Genomic DNA, 9,535 nt, shown 5'->3' on the forward strand with positions numbered 1-9,535 from the left:
GGTGAAGACGGCTATTCTGTGTCTATACCTCAAGTTCATGCTGCTAGTAAGTTGCCTATGAACAAAACCGTCTCTGCAGCAAACTTCTATTCATACCGGCTTATGATCAGACAACATCATGCTAATAATATCCTTTTCTTCCGAACTTTATTAAATCAGTTTTTAGTTGATATGTACGCAAAAATTGAATCCGAAAGACTAAATTATATCAGACTAAATAAAAAAAAACTACGGGCTGAAAATTACGTTCACTTAAAAGATGCTATTGACAAAAACGACACTGATTTAACAGAACTTGGTCAAGCTGTGATATTACCATCTTCCTTCACTGGAGGACCTCGCTATATGCACGAACATACACAAGACGCAATGACATATGTTTGTCGTTATGGCCGCCCTGACTTATTCATTACATTTACTTGCAATCCTAAATGGCCTGAGATCACTAAAATTCTCTTTCCACGTCAAAAACCTCGTGATCGCCACAACCTTATCAGTCGTGTATTTCATCTCAAGATTCGCAAAATCATAGACTTACTCACGAAGAGTAACATTTTCGGCTGTACAAATTGCTACATGTACACCATAGAGTGGCAAAAGTGAGGTATTCCCCATGCACACATTCTATTGTGGCTAAAGGATAGGATTAAACCAGCTCTCATCGATCAGCTCATCCATGCAGAAATTCCTGATCCACAGACTGACCCTGCCCTACACAAAATAGTAAAATCCAACATGATTCACGGCCCACGTGGACCTCACATTATCAACCTCCCCTGCATGATCAACAGAATATGCACTAAGAAGTACCCGCGTCCATTCATCACAAACTCAGACCGGAGAAGATGGTTACCCTCAGTACCGCCAGCGCGCACATGCTGATGAAGGTCATACAATTAACATCAAAGGAGTAGATATCGACAACAGATGGGGGGTCCCTTATAGTCCTGTGCTGTCCCGCTTCTTCAATGCTCACATCAATGTCGAATTTTGCAATGCAGTAAAATCGATCAAATACATCTGCAAGTATGTTAACAAGGGAAGTGACCAGGCAGTATTTACAATACAAAATCAAAATGACGAAGTATCTCGATACGAAGCTGGTCGTTACATTAGTAGCTCTGAAGCAGCCTGGCGCATTTTCTGTTTTCCCATTCACGAACATTTCCCTCTGGTCGTTCATTTTGCTGTGCATCTTGAGAACGGACAAAGAATTTATTTCACAGAAGGCAATGTTGCCAATAAAGTACACAATCCACCACAAACGACCCTTTTAGCGTTCTTTGACCTTTGCAAACACGATGATTTTGCTAAACAACTTCATTATAATGAAATTCCATCATATTATGTGTGGGCAAACAACATGTTTCGTCGAAGGAAACAGGGCAACCCTGTACCAGGATATTCGGGAGTGAAATAGGATAATGTAATGGGACGGGTCTACACTGTACACCCAATAACTCTGAATGCTACCATCTTCGACTGCTGCTCAACAAAATCACAGGTCCCACATCTTTCAAATCTCTCAGAACAGTTGATGGTGTCCTACATCCGACCTATAAGTCAGCCTGCAGGGCACTCGGTTTATTACATGACGATATCAACTGGGACGAGACTCTACAGGAAGTTACTCTATCTCACTCACCTCAAAAGATCCGTGAACTATTTGCTGTCATGTTGGTGTTCTGCCAAATGGAAAACCCCTTAAACCTATGGGAAAAACATAAAGACAGCATAGCAGAAGATGTTAGGAGACAGACTGAAAGAGATCATATACGAACAGAAGTCCACCAGTGGTTAAATTTGATCTATAACAAGTGTCTACAGTTGCTTGAAAACTACGTCATTGCTATTGGAGGTCAATCTCTTCATCATTACGGTTTGCCTTCACCTTTAACAGAACTGGCACAACTTGCGTCAAATCCCGAGTACTTGAAAGAGACATCTTACAACACCTCGCACTTGGCCAATATAGTCACAAATAACGAGCAGTTGCTAAATAGTAACCAAAAGTCAGTTTATGAGCAAATCATGAGCAGCGTTGCGTCTGCCACTGCCACAGTGTTTTTTCCTTGATGCTCCAGGAGGAACTGGTAAGACATTACTAATAAACCTTCTCCTTGCAAAAATCCGAACAAAACATAACATTGCCATAGCTGTGGCTTCTTCTGGCATTGCTGCAACTCTTCTAGAGGGTGGCAGAACTGCTCATTCAGCTTTCAAGCTGCCTCTGAACCTCAACCATACTGAATCCCCCATGTGTAACATATCAAAGCAGAGCAACATGGCTGAAGTGCTGCGACATTGTCAGCTTATTGTCTGGGATGAATGCACTATGGCACACAGAGCAGGTATTGAGGCTTTAGACAGGACCCTCCAAGACATCCGAAACACCAACAAACTTATGGGAGGCTTGACAGTGTTGCTGGCTGGAGACTTCCGCCAAACCCTACCAGTCGTGCCCAGAGGAACACGCACTGATGAAGTTAAAGCATCTCTGAAATCTTCATACCTGTGGCCAAAAATCCATGTTGTTACTTTAAAAATAAACATGAGAGTTCATTTGAAATGCGACAAAAAAGCCGAAGAGTTCTCTGCTCTTCTGATGAGTATAGGTGATGGCACCTTCATACAAGAAAACCGTAAAATAAATATTCCTACAAATCTCTGCCTCATCGTGAATACCTTACAAAGCCTTCTTCAAAATGTTTACCCCGATCTACGAAATCTACACCAAAATACGTCTCATGGTTAAGAGAGAGAGCTATCCTGACACCAAAAAATGACATGACAACTATAAACCAAATTTTACTTCAAGAACTACCTTCACAAACAAAAACATATCAATCTGTTGATTCAGTTGTAGAAGTAGAAGACACGGTTCATTATCCAGTAGAGTTTCTGAACACTCTAAATCCTCAAGGCACTCCTGAGCATAATCTCATCTTGAAGGTTGGGGCACCAATAATGTTACTGAGAAACTTACAGCCACCGAAACTTTGTAACGGCACAAGACTTCAGGTCACATCTCTACAAAACAACCTAATTGAAGCAATTTTTTTTACTGGCAGTGCCTCAGGTGACACAGTTTTTATTCCTCGCATCCCCGTTATCTATACTAATAAAAGGCAAAGCCCTCACTCACTCACTGACTCACTCACTGACTCATCACTAATTCTCCAACTTCCCGTGTAGGTAGAAGGCTGAAATTTGGCAGGCTTATTCCTTACAGCTTACTTACAAAAGTTGGGCAGGTTTCATTTCGAAATTCTACGCATAAGGGTCATAACTGGAAGCTATTTTTCCCCATATAATGTAATGGAGTCTTGAGTTGGAGATGGCCGTGGGGGGCGGAGTTTCGTGTGACATCATCACGCCTCCTACGTAAGTACGTAGAGCACAAGGAAGAACTCCAAACAGCGATCAGCACAAAACGCCATTTCACAATTGAGAAGGCAGAAAAACATTATGAAGCATACAAGCATATTCATAAGTACAGCTACTGCGGAAACAAAGCACGGCGTGAACCGTAAGTTTATATTAAATTAAGTTCATAGGCTACCACTAGCGTTTGTAATTTAGTGCCTGCCCATATAAGGCCGTCCATCAGCGGCAATCCAATACAAACACTGCCGGTAAATATTCACGTGTGAAGGACTGTGCTTATGCAGAGGAAGATGAGATGGTCAGGGTGGTGTTTGGCACAAACTCATTGAAACTGCGAGAGAAAGTTTTAAGTGCCGGGTCTTAGCTGACATTACACGAGATGGCACCAGTACAGCTGGGAACCTTCGATGCAAGAACACCAAGCTGCTCACGTGAACTGGCGCAGTGCACAGACAAAAGCAACAGTTCCAAAGAGTGCTGAACAAAACCGAATTACACAATTGAGAAGGCAGCAAAAAATATGAAGCGTCTTATACATAGAATCATATTCATAAGTGCAGCTACTGCGGAAACAAAGCACACGGTGGAAAAAGTGAATGTCCTGCTAAAGGAAGACAGTGTAAAAAAAACCCGTGCATGCAGTTTGTCACATCACAGATAAAAGGAAGACGAGCTGTTTATTGATGCAGTAAGGAACTAATCGATGAATGAAACCTCTTATCTTTACAACGATTGACAAACACGGAATGTAACTTGAACACATCCTACAAATACGAGCCTGATTGAAAGAAATAATGATAATCAAATCCTTGATGACAGCAACATTCAATAACACTCACAAAACAATTACTGTATATTGACAATCATGTTACGTTATTTTTAAAATGTTCCCTTTTCTTTTTCATAACTTCTACTTCTCCACTGCGATACACGGGTATATATATAAATGTATATATATACCCCGATCTACAATACATACTTTAGCATAGACAAGCCACACGCTGTGGCTAATTGTAGAGTCTTCGCCTCTAACGCCGACATTGAGGTTCGATTCCGAGAGGGATGTACTGACTATGTACGCTACCGATTCATTTTACCTTGCATCTCCTTGGTTTGGGACGTATGAAAAATATTAGGTTAACGAGAATCATGTTACGTTATTTTTAAAATTTTCCCTTTCTTAGCACAAGCACAGCTGAGAAGCTTCGATGCATGTACTCCATAACGCGTTAAAAATAACGCATTTAATCACACTTTCAATTCCAAGCAAACGGGAACTTTTGTCAATGCATGATTTCCTGGTACATCCATTACACTGATGCACACATCACAGCTACAAAAATGTTAGAGTCGGAATAAAGCGCGTCCTACGACTGATCATTTCGACTTCCCGAAAGCCTTGATAAAAGCATGGTTTTGTGCACACTGAAAAGCAAGCAAAATTAGATGCATTACAGAAAGCGGACTTTGTGGCTCTTACTGGGGATCATTGGACTTCCGTGACCGTTAGTAATTCTAAATACATCTAATTACAAAATGTTCAATGATCACACTGTTTTAGCCTAATGTACAAAATAATTTTGGCTAATGTTACTCAGAGTTTAAAGAGTAAGCTGGTCAAATTACCTTTTATGTTTCTGACTTATTTTTTTAAGAAGAAAAACTGCACTTTATGGTTATTATTATTTAAAGACAATACTATTCTGCAAATGTACTTAAAGTACTTAAACTACCACTTTATTTTTAAGTCTGTCCAATTTTAACCAGGGATGATATTTTTGTTTCTGTTTTGAATTCAAATGCAGTTTAAAGGCTTTTTTTCAGAAATTAAAACAGCTTCAGTTTACAATATTCATGTCCATGTCTATTATTTGATTCTGTCGCCCACTAAAACCGTTTTAAATAAAAAAAAACATTTGCGATTTGGGGCAAATTTACGTGTGCGATTACATACGATTAATCAAGATTAATTCTTACACAGCCTCTAATTAATTGGATGAATTTTTTTAATCGAGTCCCACCCCTAATATATATATATATGTAGATATATATGTAGATTTGTATATATATGTTGTATATACAGTATGTATATATGTGTGTGTGTATATATACAGTATGTGTATATATATGTATATGTATATATATGTATGTGTGTATATGTGTATATATATATATAACTGTATATATATGTGTATAGATGTGTATATATATATATATTTATATATATATTTATATATATGTTTATATGTATATATATGTTTATATATGTGTCTGTGTGTGTGTGTATATATATATATATATATGCCAGCAACACTCATATCAATGACAAAACAATTACATTAACAATCATCTTACGTTATTTTTAAAATGTTTGCTTTTCTTTTTCATAACTTCTTTAACACACTACTTCTCCGCTGCGAAGCGCGGGTATTCTGCTAGTACCATCTAATCTCCCATTTCAATTCAAACACGTTCAATTTCCAGTAAGGCTCTGCTTCGCAATGAAAATGAATAAGTCTCAAGGACAAACACTACAAAAGGTTGGCATTGATTTGAGGCAGGATTGCTTTTCACATGGCCAACTGTATGTTGCATGCTCAACAATAAGCTCAGCACACAGCTTAGTCATATTACAACCGGAGGGCCGAACTGACAACGTGGTATACAGAGAGATCTTTAGCAAATAATTTTTTATATATTTTCCCTCAGTCTAAAAATGTTTACTTTTTTCTTAATAAAAATATTCAGGCAGTATTTCACCGCTGCGAAGCACGGGTATTTTGCTAGTCTATACTAATAAAAGGCAAAGCCCTCACTCATCACTAATTCTCCAACTTCCCGTGTAGGTAGAAGGCTGAAATTTGGCAGGTTTATTCCTTACAGCTTACTTACAAAAGTTAAGCAAGTTTCATTTCAAAATTCTACACGTAACGGTCATAATGGTCGATAACGGTTGACAACGTCCGCCATGTTGAACTTTCTTATTTATGGCCCCATCTTCTCGAAATTTGGTAGGCGGCTTCCCTGCGCAAACCAAAACAGACGTACGTACTTATTTCAGTGGTATGATGCCACTGTTGGCCACCATATTGAAGTTTCCAATGTCACTAATTTTCCAACTTCCCGTGTAGGTAGAAGGCTGAAATTTGGCAGGCTCATTCCTTACAGCTTACTTAGAAAAGTTAAGCAGGTTTCATTTCGAACTTCTACGCGTAATGGTCATAACGGTCAACAACGTCCGCCATGTTGAACTTTCTTATTCATGGCCCCATCTTCACGAAATTTGGTAGGCGGCTTCTCTGCGCTAACTGAAACCAATGTACGTACTTATTTCGGTGGTATGACGCCACTGTCAGCCGCCATATTGAACTTTCCAACGTCACTAATTCTCCAACTTCCCGTGTAGGTAGAAGGCTGAAATTTGGTACTTATTTCAGTGGTATGATGCCACTGTCGGCCGCCATATTGAACTTTTCAACAGTCTTTATTACTTATGGGCCCATCTTCAAGAAATTTAGTACACGGGTTCCCAACGCTAACTGAATCCTACTTACATACATATATACGTCCACAGCCTGCACCTCGGTCACCGTGTGAGGTGCCGTTGGGTCCCCCATCCCAACGCCTCCCACATTGTTGGCTGCCTGGCTATATAAGACCGTCCGTCGCTCCGGTCTCTACATTCCCTTCCTTGCTTCGCCACGGGATTCACGTCTCCCTACTGATAACTACAGCCTTTTTGTTTAATCCACGGCTTCTCCGCTGTTTTATTGTAGGTTTATTACAATTATAGTTATTTATAGGTATTTTAGACTTACTTTACATTTCTCAAGTACCCATTTTCTTTATCATTCCAACCCCCATTACCATGTCTATCGAGGTGATCACTATTGATCAAAGAACTGTCACTTACCGAGTGGTTTCCATGCCCGGAGATACCACCTACCTTTTCCATTCTTTTTGTACAGCCATATCAGGCTCACTCTTGATATCCGGAGGAACATTCTGTCTTATGTATTGAATGACTGGGACAGGCTCAAGGTGTGGACTGATGACGGTACAGGAGATAATTATACTACACAGGAGCACTAGAAGAGTGAAATGCTCCACCTATGCATCTGCATGTGAGTTGATGGCTGCCGTTGAATTGTTCGGTTGTCGCTTTCAAGTGTACCGTAATGACCAAATATTTCACACCTTTCGACAACAGCCAATGCCTCTTAAACATCTTAGATTGACAGGTGATGATTTCAGTAGTGGACACTTTTATGTTTATGAATGTTTAGACTCTCAAAAGCTGGATGTGAAGTTATCGATGAAACCGGTTGTATACTTACAACGCTTGACAGCTGCCGAATGTCTCTTCAACACAAGTCCTACAAATACTGTCGTAATTGAAACAAACCATGAAACTCAAACCGATTATGACAGCAGCAATCCAAGCTGTGAGATTTGAAACAAGATTACTGTTCACATTGCCAACTGTACGTTGCATGCTCAAGTGTAAGCTCAGTGCACAGCTTGGTGATATTACAACCGGAGGGCTGAACTCACAATGTGGTATACAAAGAGATCCTTAACAAATAATTATTGGTATATTTTCCCTCAGTTTAAAAAGGTTTAATTTTCTTCTTAATAAAAATTTTAAGGCAGTACTTCGGGTATTTTGCTAGTCTCTTAGAAATGCAGGTGCTCTTCCTTTCCCTAACAAGTCTTTTTGTTGTTTGAACTGGCCTTACTTATTGTAAGTCAGGGACTGGATGGAATTTGGTATGGTTTTATAAATTTGATTAAGACTCTGTACTCTTTCTAACATTGCATGTTTCTTCTTCATTATTATAGGAGACTGTCAAAGCTGCCATTTGTCTCCCCTTTTTTAACTTATGTATCAAGTCACTTAAATTTACCATTTAAATCTTAAAGCTTCTAGACAGATAGATAGATAGATAGATACTTTATTAATCCCAAGGAGAAATTCACATAATTCAGTAGCAGTATACTGATACAAAAAATAATATTAAATTAAAGAGTAACAAAAATGCATTTAATTTAGGTAATACCACACCTCCTCCAGTTTAGTTTTAATCAATACTTTTGAAATTCTTTGTGTTAACAAAATTAATTGGGTTAAGTCCTCTCTTTTGGTTCCTAATGACCTTTGTCGCTATATGTCCCTTCCCTCTTCTATCTCTGTGATTAATAGTTTTAAATATTGAAGATTTGATAATTCTTCCTTAGTCACCAGTATATTCTAAACAATTACCATTACATCTTCACTGATATAAAAATCTCCATTTACAACTGGTCTTAGCTCACTCACTCTCTTAAATCTTCTTTCACTATTGTCAATTTTAACATTGTAGCTCATTTTAATTTTAGAAATGCTATATAATCCTGGTCCATTCACCCTCTAAATATTGTGCTAAAGTCAGGTCACTGAAATGCCTAAGTACTCCACCCTAGTCCATAGCAGACTGAATGCTGGGGTTTTGCTTCCCAATCCAGAAGTCTATCACTAGGCCTACTGTTCCACTTGATATATTCTTTTTCTTACCCTACTCCACTGGTCCTCAATGAAACTGCTCTTGCTTCTCAACAGTCTCAAGGTATTTTTGTTTGTCCCTCTAAATCTGAAATTCTCCTTACTCCCCTTGGGACCTATTTTGTTATGTACCATCAATGTCTTACACTGTGTGGGGAAGCTCCACACATCCACATGAAGATAGTATACTCGCATGCCTATCACTGCCTTTTCTACAGTTGGATGGCAATGTGTTTGACCTTTTTGGCAGAAAATGGGTATTAGCTGTGTTTGATATGTGTTTTATAGCTAGAGGTTCATGACATTCCACACTTAACAGGCCCAACAACATTTTCTTTGTATAACTTTCTTTTTCTTTTTATAAGTCCAATCAGTGCTCAGGATATATGGATGTACCTCTTACTGTTCTTTTGTCCATATACCCACTGTAGTTTTTTTGTGCTCCTTCCCACCCAAGGAAAGCATGTCTCTCTTCTTTGTTCATTACTTTCACAACTATTTTACAAACACGTCCCCTTAATCTCACTTTGATCTTTTCATCTGTCCTTCCCCCTGATTTACTATATTCTCCAATATTAGATGTTGTTTCAGAAACCCCAAATATCA

General features: G+C 38.9%; 1 pseudogene; it reads left to right on the top strand.

The window, feature by feature from the left end:
• The first annotated feature begins 276 nt into the window (after positions 1-276).
• LOC120526808 lies at positions 277-1,015 on the top strand (annotated as a pseudogene).
• Positions 1,016-9,535: the final 8,520 nt, after the last annotated feature.

Source organism: Polypterus senegalus, chromosome 3 (genome assembly GCF_016835505.1).
Source record: "Polypterus senegalus isolate Bchr_013 chromosome 3, ASM1683550v1, whole genome shotgun sequence".
Lineage (NCBI taxonomy): Eukaryota > Metazoa > Chordata > Cladistia > Polypteriformes > Polypteridae > Polypterus > Polypterus senegalus.